The sequence below is a fragment of the Muscardinus avellanarius genome (assembly GCF_963383645.1).
Source record: "Muscardinus avellanarius genome assembly, chromosome: 15".
NCBI classification, from domain to species: domain Eukaryota; kingdom Metazoa; phylum Chordata; class Mammalia; order Rodentia; family Gliridae; genus Muscardinus; species Muscardinus avellanarius.
In genome coordinates this window covers 29,039,393-29,056,886 of record NC_137801.1, presented here as the reverse complement: position 1 = coordinate 29,056,886, position 17,494 = coordinate 29,039,393, and positions in this window count along the sequence as shown.

Here is a 17,494-nt window from a genome sequence, read left to right as displayed (position 1 = left end):
CCTATGACCATTATACCTGTCAAGCATGTTCATGCAAAATTGTGGAAGGTCAATGACTCTGATAATAGTACTGTCACACAGAGCCTGAGTTAAGTGACTTCAGAAGATGTTGATAGGTTGTGAATAGGAAGCAGTTGCTATTCTGCCAATAAGAGTTGGTATTGATGACTGAAGTAATGTCAGTAGTCACTTAGGAGTTGGGTTGTGTTCTAATGACACTTCCCATGTCAATCAAAAAAAGCTTCTGGCAGGAGATACAATGCACATTAATCTAACCCAAGAGATTTGGGACAATGATCTGTTTCTAGTTTTTATCACCCTCAAGTAATGATGGAAACATTTGCAGGATGAAAATGTTCTATTTGTCAGGAAGATAATAATTCCATGTAGACTTCTCTTTTTTCTTTATTATGAAAGTGATTGTACTTTATCAAGTCTGGGTTTCCAACATAATTATTGGCATTAATTTTTCTACTGATATTTGTACAGGTCACTTTTTCTAACTATCTTAACATTTTGAAGGTCCCTAATAATTTCCCCTCATCTAATGAAACTGATAGCCCAAAAGGCAAGCTGGTCTCTGCCCTGCCTGAGCATATGATATAGTTATTTGTTTCTAATACATTTTAAACATTCTAGGCAGAGTTCTTACTCAAACACATGGAGAGTGGCTCACAGCTTAAATTTTTCCAAATTCCATTTGAAAGGATGGATCTTTAACATGGAGTCCAGACTCATTCAAGTGCAGAGTTATCTTCATGGTGAATCTCAGAGTAGGACAAATTAGAAATATGTCTTCCTTTTGGTCATAGAATTGGTAGAATGAGAGAAATCAGGTTTCTCCTCAAAAAGGATCACTTTCAAGAAATGTTCTTATATAATGTTTGTTCCAGGATATAAAATCATTCAGAGGTATGAATTCTTGAAGTCTTGGATCCTGGCCAAGGCAATAGGATCTAACAGAATGAGGTAGAGAGAAAAAAAGAGGAGATCATCTACCTTTGTAATTCTTAGGACTTACTGAGCATTCCTTTCCACTCAGAAGATTTAAAGATAAGTAAAAATGAGATTCAACTCCTCCCTTCTTTCCAACTTCTGTCACATTACCACATCAGTGACATATAAAATCCACCTAAAAACCATCAAAGTTTCTGAAATATGAATTTGAAACTAAAATTTTTATATGAATAAAATTTATTATTCTTATTTATCCAAGTACCTTGGTCTGAAGTCAAATTCAGTACTGTAGGTCTCATGGAATCTTATACATATTCCACAGCCACTAATACATCCTCTGATGTAGGCATATTCTCTCACTAGATATCCCATAATAAACTATTCCTTGCATTGACTTCTAAGTTAAAGTTTTTTCACAATTCAACATCATCACATGGTCACAGAGTGTGTTATCACTTTTTTTATTATTTCTGTTGTTCTGGTTGAAGAAATATCTGTGTTCCTTAGATAACATAGTGTAAATTTATAATTTTTCACATACTACTTAGGTTTGGTCTAAATATTATATGGGAAGTCAATAAAAGCAAGCTTCAATTCACAAATGGGTTCTGTTCCCAAAATTCATCTTAGGTTGGCTGTCTAGAAGTTATAGTTTTTCACAGGCAATGTAATGTATTGAGATTTCCCCTGTGAGCTTTTAGGAATGTAAGTACTATATTCTTCAACCAGTGATATTACAGTGAAGAAGAGAAAGACAAGAGGAGAGACTATATTTACCCAGAAAAATAATGTAAGTATAATTTTGAAAATTGAGAACTGTGATTTTCATAATTTATTCTATTCCTTTAAGGACTGTATCTGCAATGCTTCATCCTCTTTCTCCAAGAACCCTAGCACCCCAGTAATGCCCGGATCTGCAGTACAACAGCAGATTTTCTATATTTGATTCCCATTGCTTTTTTTTTAACTGTAATTCCCTCAATCTTGATATTTTGTCTATTCAAAAACAATTTGAGTATTAGATGAAAAAGATCAAATTGATTTCAATAAGGTTGTGAAGGTCTCATAGATATAAGCTAAGGAAAAGACATGCTTACTCATTATTATTTTCTATGGCTTAGATTACTTAAAAAGCAATTAACATATACACCATAATTTTTTTGTAGCTAATGGGGATTGAAATTATGGACATTTAACCTCTGAGTTATACCTCAACCCTATTTTTTAACCTTTATTTTTAAAACAAGGTCACATTAAGTTGTGCAGGGCCTCACTAAGTAGCTGAGGCTGACAGGAAACCTGTGATTCTCCTGTCTCAGCCTCCCAAGTACTGGGATTACAAGTGTGTGTCAACATGCCCAGCTCAATAATTATTTAAATATGTGATAATCATATCTGTTAATTACATACATGTTATGTAATGAAAATGATGTTTTAATAGATATTGTCTTAAACAATTCTTTTTTTCATTTACTTAATTTTTTTTGCAGTACTGGGGATTCAATTTAGGGGCAATTCTACCTCTGAGTTACATTTCCAGCGCTATTTTATTTTTTTAGCTCAGGGGAAATTCTACCTCTGAGTTATACCTCCAGTCCTATTTGACTTTTTTATTTTAAAACATATTCTTACTAAGTTGTGGAGGGAACTGCTTAGGATGACATTGAATGAGTCTACTGTTATATCCTTGAATGATTTTCCTGTCATATCCTCCCAGGTATTGGGATTATACTTGTGTACCACCATACCCAGTTAATGGTTTTACATTTTTAAAGAAGTTTGACACCTTCTTTAAGTAAAGGTGAAAAACATATATTGAACACTGTGTTTTCTTAAGCATTTTAGTTATTTTACATAAATTTATCAAAAAAAAGTCTAGGGAGTAAATGTCATCCAAATTTTTAGATCAGAAAATAAGCATTGTAAATTCAGAAAACTAGCCCACATTGTCACTATTAGTGTTGGCATTTAAATTCAGATATATCTTACTTCAAGTCCTATACCCTTTCTATTAAAATAAGCTAAAATACAAAATGTTTTATAAGAAAAATTATGATAAAAATGTATAATAACCATAGTTATCACCCCTCTGTGATTAAGTTAGTGCTCAGGGACATTCTACTTCTGAGCTACAACCCCAGCCTTCTTCTTTTTTTTTTTAATCAGGATCTCACTAAGCTGCAGAGGCCTTGATAAATTGCTGAGGCTGGCTGCCAACCTGCAATCTTCCTGTCTCAGCTTTCCAAGTAATGGAATTACACATGTGCCACTGTACCTGGCTATATATATATCATAATACACAGTGTGTATGAGCTAGGGCTTTTGCTATTTAGAAATAACACTAGGCTAATTCTCTACTTTTCACCAATAAAACACACCAAAGGCTCACAGGCAGATTCTTTGTAGAGAAGGCAAAATAGAAATTTAAGCAATTTCCTGATGATTTGCATCAAGCCAAGGAACTATTCTGAACAGTTCAGACACGTTTTGTATTAATTGAATAGACTGAAGGGCTCTTGCTTCAAATTATCCCAATAGTTGACTCTAAAAACACAGGCTGGGACTTAGTTTTATGGTCATAAATGTTGTGTGAGAATTAAGCACTTCATTCATTTTCTTCCTAGGAGATCATTAAGTGTATTATGACAGGATCACCCAATGGTATGGTGTTTTAGACAAGTAGAAATGAATTGCACCAACACTATTTCATTTCCTTATGATTTGGCTCTCACATATAGAGGGGATGTCTTAGAAAAAAGCATTCTGACCCTTAAAAACGAATAAACTGAAGCACAAAATTTAACCACACAGAGATTTTCCCACTAAGCTGGTTACTCTCTTGACATTTTTGAAACAGGGTGATTAGTTTATTGTTTTCTAGTACTTTATGTTGCACTGTTTTTGTTTGTTTGTTTGTTTGTTGTTGTTGCTTTTGGATTTAGGTCTGCATGGCTTAAAGTATGGCATTGAAAAAAAAAAAGAAAAATGAATTTCCATAGTTTATCTTACGTAAGAAGACAGTCTTATTTATTTTAGTGTTACCTTTCTTTTCATTTTAAAAAAATAATTACTGTATTTTACCAAGTTGGGCTGAGTTATGTTGCCAAATATCTGTAGATTCACATAAAAGGTATATTTTCTTGCTCATTTACATTAACAGTATGGCTTAGAGTTTGTACTATCAAACTCGACCATGACAATAGTCGAAAGAAAATGTAGCAACTTCAAATTATGAACTGAATCTTAAACCTCTATGTGAGATATGAAATATAAGCTCTCATTATGTTGTCCACAGCAATTCTCATGACCGTGCCTAATTTCAGGAAGTGTGACCTCCTATGTATATTGGGATGCAGAATGCTAGCAATATTGATGACCATCATAGATTACTTACATTACATACTGTCTTTTCTCCCCCAGTAGAGCAGAAGTTAAATCTCATATTCTCATATCAAAAAATCAAAGTTGTCTGTGCTTCAGAGTCAAAGCAGACTACGTGCCTTGATTGCTACAGAATCTCAATCTTGAGCCAGTTATGAAACCTCTATATCTCTGTTTTTACATCCGGGTAGTTGTGACAGCATCATTACCCAAACGTTAAGAAAAAATGTGTTTAGAATAGAATAGGGACAACATATCCAAAACTTCTTTTTTAATTTTGAAATGATCTAGCTCAGTTGCTGAGCGTCTTACTATGTTGCTGAGTCTCAAACCTCCAGTTCTCCTGTTTCTACCCTCAAGTATAGGTGTTACCCTCCATGCCCTGCCCTATTCCTTAAAATACTTCTAAGAAGAATATAAAATGTCAGTCATGACTGATAACTTCTTTTTCTTTTCATACTTTAAAGTACTCTTCTACACTAATGAAAAGGAAACCAGCTTTGCCTCATCTTTTTATATTTTCTAGAATGATATATGATCCAAGTGTCCCAGAAAATAGTATTTTGTAAGCATACATTTTTTTGTTATTGATTCTTTGGTATTAATTGCATTCTTTATGACCCAATATATAGTTGTATTTTTTCTGTTAAGTTTTTGGGAATATGTCACTTTATGAAGATGAAGTAGTATATCTCTGTCTCTTTGTCTCTATCTGTCTCTGTTTCTTTCTTTATATATATATATGTATATACATATATACATATATTATATATAATATATGTGTTGTTTCAGTGTAGTTATTATTTTAATTATTCATCAGCATGTTTTTTTCTTGCTTAGTGATTTTAATTATAGGGATTGGAATCTTAATTTTTTTTAATATAAGATAATTATCGCCAGGCGTGGTGGCGCACGCTTTGAATCCCCACGCTTGAGAAGTGGAGACAAGAGGATCACGCAGGTTTTAAGCCAGCCACGCTGGCTTAAGAGACCCTGTTTCTAAAAATAAAATAGGTCTGGGAGTGTAGCCCGGAGGTAGAAGGGCTTCTAGGAACCCCAATACCACCAAAAAAGAAAAAAGATGATTATCCTAATTTCTCTATATAAGTTATTGATTTTTGTTTAAATATTTTGCATTTATTTTATGAAATTCTGAATGTGTATACTCTGAGTATGAGTGTATATTCTGAATGATTATACATATACAGAACCACATATTTCAGCAAATTGTGGTCCTTTTAAAGATTTTTATAAATGCTCTTTAAGTTCAGTATATTTTTTTCTAATATTGTTAAAATAGCTCCTCTCCCTTTTTTGCTCTCTGTTTTTTGTGGAGTTTTCGGGTTACTATTGATTAGTGCATAGTTTCTTCCATTTATTTTTAAATTGAGTTATTACATTTAAGATATGAATTTTAAATACTCAGAATTTTATTTTGTAATCTGGTAAATTATCCACATTATAGTTTATATTATTTGATGTTAATATTCTCATGATATTTTCTTTTGCTTACAATTTGCATAGTATATCATTTCAATCTTTGTTTCAAAGATACTTGTACCTTGTATTTATGGTTTATTTTTGTAGCTAGAATATCTTCATGTTTTGACTAATTTTCAATGTATGATTGTTACTGCACTGTATAGTTTGCAGTAAAGTATATGGTATCTTAGAATCTAAAGATAGATGATTTATACTATGCAAACTCTAAGTAAAGATATGATACCAATGTATATTAACATGAAAGTTAACATAAATTTGCAGAATTTATCAGAGCTAAGCAGAGAAATGTATAATGGTAAAAATGTCAATCCACCAAAAGGTCCAGTAATTATATGTTCACAAACATAATATATGCATACCATATAATACTTAAATATAGAATTTAAAGAAAAAACAAATTAATAATATTTCAAAATTTCAATATATATCTTTTAATAAATGATAAAAAAACTAGACCAAAATCAATAGGAACAGAAAAAAATGTAATAGCAGTATCAAGGACTGTGATCTATTTAACATTTATATGTCACACAGCAAATGAAAGATATATAATTTTATTGGGTCATTTTCTGAATCATAAAATGTTTCAATTAATTTTAAATATTGTAAACTAGTAAAGTGTGTTCTCTACAATGAAAGAAATTAAATTAGAAATTTACTTTTAAAAATGTTATAAAATAACATGTATTTTGAAATTAAGCATTATTTCTAAAGTTTCACACTAAGAGGAATTATAAGTAGAAATTATTTTGAGCATAATGGTATAAAACATTAGTATGCAGTAAGTGGTATAAAAAGCATATTAAAATGTGTGGGATTTGAGCCAGGCGTGGTGGTACATGCTTGTAATACTGACGCTTGGGAGGCGAGACAAGAGGATAGCCCACGTTTGAAGCCAGCCATGCTGGCTTAAGAGACCCTGTTTCCAAATAACAAGTATAAAAAAAATAGGTCTGGGAGTGTAGCCCAGAGGTAAAAGTGTTTCCAGGAATCCCAGTACCACACACACAAAAAAAAAAAAAAAAAAAAAATGTGTGGGATATATGGTCAATATGCAAATTTATTTTCATGTTTATGTGCAAATCACAAAATGTGTTTATAAAAATTATGTTTGTGATACAAATAATAATCAACTAAGAATAAATTCAGCAAAGTGGATACAAGATATTTCAACTATAATTTAAAAAGCTAGGAGTATGAAAAATTACTGATTGACGTGTATATCTTTTTGGGGTGCTGAAAATAAATGTTTGGGAACAACAAACATGATTTTTGTTGTTACCAAACATCAACAACAAAGATGTTTGTCGTATAATATTGTGCATGTACTAAATCACTCATCTTTTTTTTTTTGGGGGGGGGGGTCTGTGAATGGAACCCGGGGGCATTTGACCTCCGAGCTAAACCCCTTGCCCTAATTTTTTTATTCTTTAATTTGAAACTGGGTCGCACTAAGTTGTGGCGGGCCTCACTAAGTAGGTGAGGCTGTCCACGAACTGTGATCCTCCGGTTTCAGCCTCCCGAATGCTGGGATTACAGCATGTGCCACCACGCCCAGCTTAAATCACTAATCTTAATATGGCTAATTTTGTGTAATATAAATTTTGTCTTGGGGAAAGAAAATGGCGACTCTGGAACGCAGCACATCTTGATAGCAGTAACAATCCAAAATCAAATACTGAGTAGGCATTTCCTTGACAAGAAAAAGCAGCAAAAATATTTATGAAAAAATAATACAAAGAAAGGGAACTACTGCAGAAAAATATCCAATACTCAGAACTGGAGATCCACAGCCAAGACCCCGAGCATGTGACTGACCTGGGATGGCAGCCAGCACCATGTTGGCCCGCCAGCCAGAACCATGACTGCCAGCTCTGCAGCTCTAAGAAATTTCAGTAAGTAAACCAAGGACTTAAGTGCAGAATGTGGTGGCAGAGCTCCAAAATTTTAAGCAACCAGAACTATGATTCATGGGCAGATAAAAAAATCCAAAAGCCCACATACTTACCATTAGCCAGAGCCCACAGGGGTACACTCTTCTCTCTAGAGACCAGGGCCACAGAACAGCAAGGTAACCGCATTCTTAGGTTTACAACCGCCCAAAGCAGCTGCAGGGAGGCTAAGATCTGACAGCTCAACCCTGAGATGGATGGGTAGAATCTACAGACACTGGAAAGGCCCACAGTGCTCAGGGCACAGTGTCAGCACAGGATCACAGGGGTTGCTCCAAGATTACATCGGACCCCCTCTACTGGTGCAGATAGGGAGGTGCAGGCCCAGGGCCAGAAGCTGCAGAGCCCAACACTGGAAGGCACAGAGCTCAGGCCCAGAAAGCATGAAGATGAGGTCCTGAAAGCTCAGAGCACAGGGCCAGAGAGCTCAGAGCACAGGGCCAGAGAGCACAGAGCACAGGGCCAGAGAGTGCAGAGCTCAGGGCTGGAAAACACAGAACCCTGAACCAACACAGAACTAATTTACAGTGACAACCGCTGCCTTGACACCTGAGCACAAAGTAGTCAGAGGTGAGAGAGGGTTTCAGACACTTATAAAGTGGGTTCAAAAGCTGACAATAGGTTACAGAGTAAATGAGAGAGATTGGAACATACTCCAGAATCTATTATAGTGAATAGACATTTACAAGCCCTGTATATGTAAATTAGAAGTACTGCTTTTTATTATTAGGTTTTTGTCTGATTTATTCTTACAATCATCAGTTTTTGTAGCTTGTTTTATTATATCCATGTTTGTTTGCTCCCTCCCCTATTTCTTTTAAAAGCTTCCTCTCTCTAACCTATCTACTTTCCTCTCAAAACTTTGTTCCCTTACTGTATGTCTTTGTTTTATACTCAAGGTGTTTCATCTCTCCATATCTTAATACTATATTCTAACTACAGGAATCCTACTATATCACCATCTCTCATTCTCTACTTGACACTACATTACATATATTTTCTCTAATATTCTCAAGCTAGAGAGTATTTGGGATAACAGAGGGTCTCCAGATAATGGAGAATAAACCTCAGCAAAGCCTGAAAAAATGGGTAGGGGAGGAAGAAGGCTGAAGTTAATTAATGGAAAAGTTACATTTGAATATGTGTATACATGTGAATATAACATTGTTAATCTGGACACTCAGTAGTGAGAGGGAAGGAAAATGGGAAGCGGGAGGGCACCTAATACTGTGTGAATATATGTCATTTTCAACATAATCCACATTATAATGTAAGATTATAATGCATCAATAAAATAAAATTTTAAAAATAATTTAAATTTGTCTCAATGAAAGTATTAAACATATAAAACCTTGTTGGGAGTAACTAAAGAATACAGATAGAAAAGCTTTTGTGAAAGTTAAATAAGTGAATATCTTCACTTATTTATTATACATATGTTGTTTATATTATATATTGAAGTATTTAATATATATTATACAATATCACTTAGTATTTGTCAATGAAATAATTTTAGTGCTTTCAAATAAAATTTGATTTTAATTTAAGCTATACTAGCTATTTTTACTAGCTATTTTTATATTAAATTACTCATTTTTTATTTTTTATAATTTATTTGTAGTACTGGTGATTGAATCCAGAAGCATTCTTCCTCCAAGCTATACCCCCAGCCCTATGTTTTATTTTTTATTTTGATACAGAGTCTCACTAAGCTGCAGAGGGCCTCACTAAGTAGCTGAGGCTGGCTGCAAACCTGTGATCCTCGTGTTTCAGTCTCCCAAGTACCAGCATTACAATTATTGGCCACCACACCCACATTCATTCTTTATAATCTCAATCTATTCATATAGCAGCTCATCTGGCATATTTTAAGGTCATAAAAAATCTATTATTATCATATTGTTTAATAATTTTATGTTAGCCTAACCCACATCTGGCTAGTAATAAAGTACATCTAAGGAAGAGGTTAAAATTTACACGAAAAGTTGAATTTGATCTCTAAATATTAATACTGGGGTTATAAAATTATTCTAACCATTGTCCTTTTATCAAATTTCTTGAAGTTTTTCTGATTCCTCAGTACTAAAGATTTCCTAATTTCTCACTATTTAAAAACAAATATTGGTTTTCCAAAGTGTCTAGCTCCCTTCAGTGTTTTCCCTTTTTATGATTATCTCTTTGTCTACCTTCTACCACTGATGATCATCTTTGATACTATGAATTTGGCCCATTTAGTCCAATTTGCATTCTATACTGGCCTTATCTATCACATCTCTGTCCTTACTTCTACTTGTTCAATATTATCAACTTGTAGCTATCAGTGTCTTTCTGAAATTTTAAACACAACCTTAAAATAAGCCAAAGCTGTAGCCTTGTATTAAAACCACTTGCATGCATTTTGTTTTAGTAGAAGTACAAAGAACAAACAACAGAACTATTATGCTTTTGTTTTATACCAAATTATATCAACTATTAAAGTGTATAAATTATAGGTGTCACATTTTGAAATAAGAATTGACAAAAAGAGAAGAATGATAAGTAAATGGAAATATTGTCTGAGCACAACTGGTTCAAAGAAAGAAAATTCAAAAAGGACAGACTTAGAGACTTTCCTCTCCAGAATAAAGAGGTCTTAGTGGAGACATGACATATGTTGTCAAAGATGTGAAGTGCTGTCATGAAAAAGGGAGAGGGAGAGGGAGAGGGAGAGGGAGAGGGAGAGGGAGGGAGAGAGAGAGAGAGAGAGAGAGAGAGAGAGAGAGAGAGAGAGAAAGAGAGAGAGAGAGAGAGAGAGAGAGAGAGGAAAAGCATAAAATTATTGTCACTGCTGAGAGTAGAATCAGGATTAATGTGTAACTTTGAAATACATGGTTCCTAGTCCATTGTAAGCAAGATATTGGTCACAGTCACATTCTTCCAAAGAAGGAATCAACTAGTTAGAAAAGTACTAAATTCTCCAAGAATTCTGGCTCTAATAACATGGCAGATTATTAGGAGTCTCAAGGCCTCTCACTATCTTTAAAGGCCTCTCACTATCTTTAAATGGCTATGGCTCAAACATACTAAAAATGATAAAAAGTTATTTTAATTACATATATTTGTATGAAAGTCAATTTTTCTAATATAAAAGTGTAAATTTCTGATATAAAATAACATTACAATGTTAAATGTTGTACATATTTAATATCTCCTCATATTTTAACAAATAAATGTAGGCATTTATTATAAATATTGTTAAATGTCCTCCTGCATTTGATATTTTACATATTAGTTGTCATTTTCTTATCTCACATTTCACTCAGGAACTCAATCAACTTTATTCTGATACTAAAATGCAGTGACATTCGGTAAAATTCAATAAAATGTAGAATTAATTTTATTGGTATGTCAATTTTTTAGCATTTAATGCTGATGATTATAACATAAAAGCCTTTAAAACTTCATGAGTTAAAAATAAATATTGAAAAAATTCTACAGTGAAGCTGTAGGAAGTTCTAAGTGTGCTAAATAAATCTACAGATGCCCCCAATTCAACCCAGCATAATGGGTCACTGTTTGCTTTACATTTTAAACATAAATATGTTTACATTAAAGTAAATATTTCAGTTCTTTGCAGAATCCTTATTTTTTTAATCTGTGTTTTTTGAAATTAGAAATTTTTAGTAGAAATACAAGTAGCACATTTTTCTCATTGATATTTAAAAGCTTATAAGATATAATGTTTTCCTATAGGGTACTTTGATTATTTATTTATTTATTTATTTATTTATTTATTTATTTATGGCACTAGGGGTTAAACCCAGAAGCTTTTCCATCTCCAGGTTATACTCCCAGACCTATTTTATATTTTATTTGGGAACAGGGTTTCACTAAGTTGCTGAGAGCCTCGCTGAGTACCCGAGGATGGCTTTGAATCTGTGCGATCCTCCCAGCACTGGGATTAGAAGCATAAACTGCCATGCCCGGCTTCATTTCTGTTCTAAATTCAAATTTATTTTAATTTTCTTTTTAAAATGTGAGCATTATTATTATTGTTGCTATGTAGTATTAGGGATTGAGCCTACGAGTATCCTGTTACCTAGATAAATCATATTTTAACCCTTTTTAAAGTTTTTTTTTTAATGGAGTTTTGTTAACTACTGCATACTAGCCCATAACCTAAAATCCTCTTGTCTCAGCCTCTCAAGTACTGAGATTGCAGGCACATTCTACCATGCCCAGCCATGTTGTCTCCTTCAGATTTATAAATCTAGCATATATTTTGTTATATTTAAACTTCTTTATTTTATGTTTTTTAATTCTATATGTTTTATTAGTAGAGTGACTAAAATATTATTAGAGTCACTGTTTCTCAACGTCTTTATTCCCCTTCATCTGGGCTGCCTTTCTGTTTACAAAGACATTTATTCTTGAATTTTCTTTGTCATGTTATATTATATAGAAAACAAATGATCCCCCCAAAAAGATCATGATGATCCACTACTGCCAATGAAGGCTTGGGTAGGGTTCACTCTTTGGAATACCATAATCCAAATAGATAAACTACAAAGATGTTGACTTTTTTTATGATATGTAGTATTTTGTTTCCATCTATCTAAGACTTTTTTACTTATATGATTGGAACTCATTGGAGGAGACAGAATATCATTCATTGGGTCTTCTCTAGATCTCTTAGGTGAATGTATTAGGCAGTTGAAAGTTTTGGAATGAATGAAAGGAAAGCCTCTAGAAGTGTCTTAAACATAAAGAGCAGGGGCAAAGGGATAGGGGAGTAGTTGCCTTAACATGGAGAAATACCTAGAAGGACCTAATTCTAAGGGAAATTAAAATTTAAGAGTCAAAAGTACAGTGTTGTGGTAAGGAAACATGATAAGTGACACATAGATCTGGAATCCCATAATGTCACAGAAAGCTATCAAAAAGGAGATTGCATTATTTTGTGTGAGAGAGTGGAAAACCCAGAACCAGTCAATCAAAGACTGCAGTTATCATTAGGGAAAGGGTTGTGGATTATTTCTAAGATCCATTAAGTAGAATGGAGTTAGAAAGCATAAAATGATCTCTTTGAATAGAAAAAGAAAGCAAAAGATGAGCAGAATAGGATGGATCAGTTTTGTGTCATTTTTTGATACTATAATTGCCTGTAAATATGTAAGTATGTAAGGCAAAAATTATAGATGCCTATTTGTTGTCATTATCTCAGTATTTTTAAATTAGAGAAAATTCTTCTTAGGAGTCTTGCTAAAATTAGATGTGTAATGGTTCTATTCTAGTAAATAGATTATCAATGTCCATTTTTATATCAGTGATATGGGTAACCTTATTTATACACTGATTCAGGAACAAACCTCTTGTCAGAAATAAAGGTTGTTTATAACAAGCCACAAAAGTATTCTGCATGGAATAAACCTATGAGTGAGACATAAAAATGAGAAAACATGTTCTATCATCTTTTGTAATTTTGGATTTATTTTTTTCTGCAGATATACATTTTTGGTCAACATTCGTAGTTTACACACAGCATGCAAACTTTAAGCCTACTTGCAAATATCCTTATTTTAACCAACATATGCAAACATCCATAGGTAGACTTCAGGCTCTATTAATGTTTAAAATACCAACTTCAAATATATTAAGTCAAACTACTTTGCAACTCATAGCATGTTATGGTGGACCTGAATATTTAGTCAGCATCAAAAATAAAAATAAAACATACAAATAGAGCCAATGAACAATTCTTCTAAGGGGTGTTGATTCTGGAACACTGAGCTCATGCTTTTTCAAGGCGCACAAGGATAAAATTGCACATGATTGGGCTATAGCCTAATTTATGGGGGAGTCTAAAACAAATTTAGGAGCTTAACATTGCAATAGCCCTCTGGGGTATTAACTCTGTCAACTGGCTTGCAAATCAGAAAATTGATAGCTCTATTATAAAGGCATGTGAAATATCAAATACATGAACTGGATAGAATGCTTAACTGCTTTATGAGGTGACCAGAAACTGCTGACTGATTTGTTGGCTTAAATCCTGCTGAATGTGTCCCTTTAATTGCCTTAAGAATATTTTACTAAATAATTCAAAAGAACTGGGCCTGATAGGGAAGAACTATACAAATCTGAATGGCTTATATCTAAATTAGGAACTATTTTTGAGGTAAAAATTAATACAAAATAGCTAGTATTTCAATCATACTTAAAAACTAAAACCTGAAAATTAAGTAGGACATAAGAAAAAAGGCAAATGGTTATTTTTTTGCTCTAATATTCTGTTTCTTTCTCAATCATTATCACCATGATTAGGGTGTTATTATATGTATAGTTTTTTTAATAAATAAAATTATTTTAGCACAGAATTATATACCTGTCAGCAAGTCTAGAGCCAAATTAAGCAAAAATAGCATATTTATTGAACATCTATATCATGGATTTTATTAGATGTTCTTCATACTATAGTAAAAAAATGACTTCTGTGTTGGATCATCTTGCATATGTTTCATTGTAAAAATTTTTAAAGACATTCCATCGATTTTTAAATAACTTCTAAAAAATATTAGTTTCATATACTTATCTTCAAAAAGGATATAAAGCATCATGCATAAATACAAGTTGCTCACTAATGTAAAGTAGTTAAATGAAGATAGCAATCTTTAATGAAGGCATACACAAAATAGCATGATATTTCTTAGTATGGCCTGAAGTGGTATTATTAAATTTTGGCTAAACTCTTCTTTCAGAGGTGGCAGAGACATTGCGACCTATTACTTCAACTCACAAAATTTTTCACCAAAGGGAAGAAGTATCTCACATAGAATTTGTTGGCTAGTTATACCTATTCAGTATAGTGCATATTTACATAAAAAAACCAAAAGTAATGACAGAGAAGGAACTTACCCCAGAAATTGCCTAGGATAATGTATCCTCAAAACATTCCATAGATTATTTCGTTGCTGTTTTTCAGTTTCAGAATTCTTTGGGTCATCTCTACTGCTTTTTGTTTAAATGTATTTAGTATTTGTTCCTATTGTTGGTCTCTAATGCCTCATTTCATGCGGTCTATCAAAGCATTAAGGAAAAGCTAATATTAAGCTCTTCTCCCCAATGATTCTTGCATCTTAATATTGACACTATTTGAATACAGATTTTCCCCAGGTTTTCAGCATGTGATGAGCAGTAAGAAGATATATAAATTAGCTTTTGCTTTTGCTTTGTTTTTGTCACAAGTCTCATTGACAGGGTAGCAATGAAAGAATCCTGTACAAAAGTTAATGAAGAACTTATATAAACCTAAAATGATAGAGAGATTGTGACTTCCCCATTTTCAAACATGTAGGACTAAACTGGTTCATAACTAATCCATTGCCTACTGAAGTACATTGTGACAATCAGGTTGGGTGTGTGAAGTAAGAGTCTTTCCAAGTGTAATAGACCTGGAGAAGCTTATTTTATTGAGTCTTCCCTTGACCTGGAATAATGCAATCTTTAACATATGTGAACAGCATTATCAAAACACTGGAAGTTCACTTAGCAATTACCTTCCACAAATAAATTTCAGTTTTAGTGCATTAGGCTTTTTTAAATTTGATTGGAAATATATGTTCCATAAAAAATTAAAAGTCAAAATAAAATACCTCCTAAAAAAAAGAAAAACAGTAATATACCATGCCTAAAGAATTATACTCAAGCATAGGTCAACTTTGTTCTTTGTATCATTCGTTTTTGCTTCATTATGCTTTAGGTGTGTGTGTGTGTGTGTGTGTGTGTGTGTGTAGCTGAAGATTGAGCCCAGAGGCATTCTACCTCTGAGCTATAACCCCAGCCCTATTTTATTTTATTTTTAAATTTAAAAACAATATCTTATTAGGTTAATGGTAGTCTCACTATTTTCTCAGGCTGTCCTTGAACCTGCACTCCTCCTGTCTTAGCCTTTAAAGTATTGGGATTAAAAGTGTGTGCCATCATGTCTGGCTATGCTTTGGATTTTTAATGTCCTCTAGACCTCATGTTGTAGACAAGGCAGACATCTTGAAGGCAGGATTTAGATGCTAAGGATAGGTTTTTGGGGATATGGGCTTGGGGACTATGTACAGTCTCTCCTCCCCTTCCTTTCTCTGCTTCTGGCTTCCATTATGTATGATCAGAGTCTCTCTGCTTCTGCTCTCACTCTGCTTCCTGCCAGTATGCCCTTAGCTCTACAGTCTCCACCAGGCCTAACATGGACTGAAATCTCCAGAACTGTGAGCGAATAAATCTTTCTTCCACTAAGTTGAAGTCATCAGGTATTTTGAATTACAGCAGCATAAATGCTGACAGAAATATGCATTTACTATGTTATTTGAATTATAAGACAGTAAACTCAGATCAAAATAAAATAAACATAAGACAGCTATAGGTTCTTCTTTATTAATTTTTGTCCAGGAATCCTTTACTGCTACACTATAAAAATATTTCTGACTTAGAAAAAATAGCAGGGAATGCAGGTGCCTGCTTCTAATTCTAATACTTGGGAGACTGAGACAGGAGGATCATAGATTTCTGGCCAGCCTCAGCTATTTAGTGAGGCCCTCCACAACTTAGTGAGACTATGTATTCAGAATAAAAAATAAAAATAGTGTTCAGAGCCGGGTGTGGTGGTGCACGCCTGTAATCCCCGCATTTGAGAGGCTGAGACAGGAGGATTGCGCAGGTTTGAAGCCAGTTGTGCTGCCTTAAGTGACCCTGTTTTTAAATATAAAAATGTATAAAATATGTCTGGGAGTGTAGCCCAGAGGTAGAAGGGCTTCCAGGAACCCCAGTACCACAAAAAAAAGTAGTGCTCAAAGATAGAATGGCCTTGTGTTCCATTGCCAGTGCCAATATATATATATCACATAACACCTCACTTTTCATTGAACAATGTATTAAAATAATTTCAAGATTAAGATACATGAATCACTGGGAAGAAGAGATTAATATCACATTTTCTTAAAGTTTTCATGGCCTGTAGTTGATGAAGCATTAGAGACCAAAAAGAAATAATAGATGATAGTCAATAAATAAAGATTTTTATAAAATATTTTTCTAAAGTATGTTTCATATAAAGGCAATTTTTTCATTTTTAAAAATAATAATTATAATAAATAAAAATGTAAAGTAGAAAGTGATACCTCAAAACCTTTTCATTTTTGAAATTTATTTTATTGTGTAGGAGCTGCAAAATCTTTTTGACATATTTATTCTTTATAGTTGACAGCTAAACATTTTCCTAGTCTTAGAACTTTTGTGAAATTCATACCATAGTAGATTTCCCTGCCCTACATACTAATAGTCATCAATCTTTTCCCTTTGTAGTATTTAGCAAAGTTGTTCTATTCTCAATAATGATGTTCTGGTCAGCATTCTTAAAGCCATAGTCTAAAGACTTTACCATGTAGCTTAAAGGAAGAAAGATTTATTTTCTTATGGTTTTGAGTTTAGTCCATTTAAGGCTGGAAACCAAGTATCTCAGAGCAAGGTGGCAGGAGGTAGCAATAGGAAGAGATCATAGGCTTTGTTCCTCAAATCATGGATGCCAGAAGTGAGACAGGGGGAATGTGGGGAAGAGGAACCATATATAATACCTAGGGCCAACCCTCCAGAGACTCATTTCTCAAGCCACATCCAGACAACACATTATAATAGATTTATTCACTGATGAAAGTACAACCCTCATGAGTCAACTA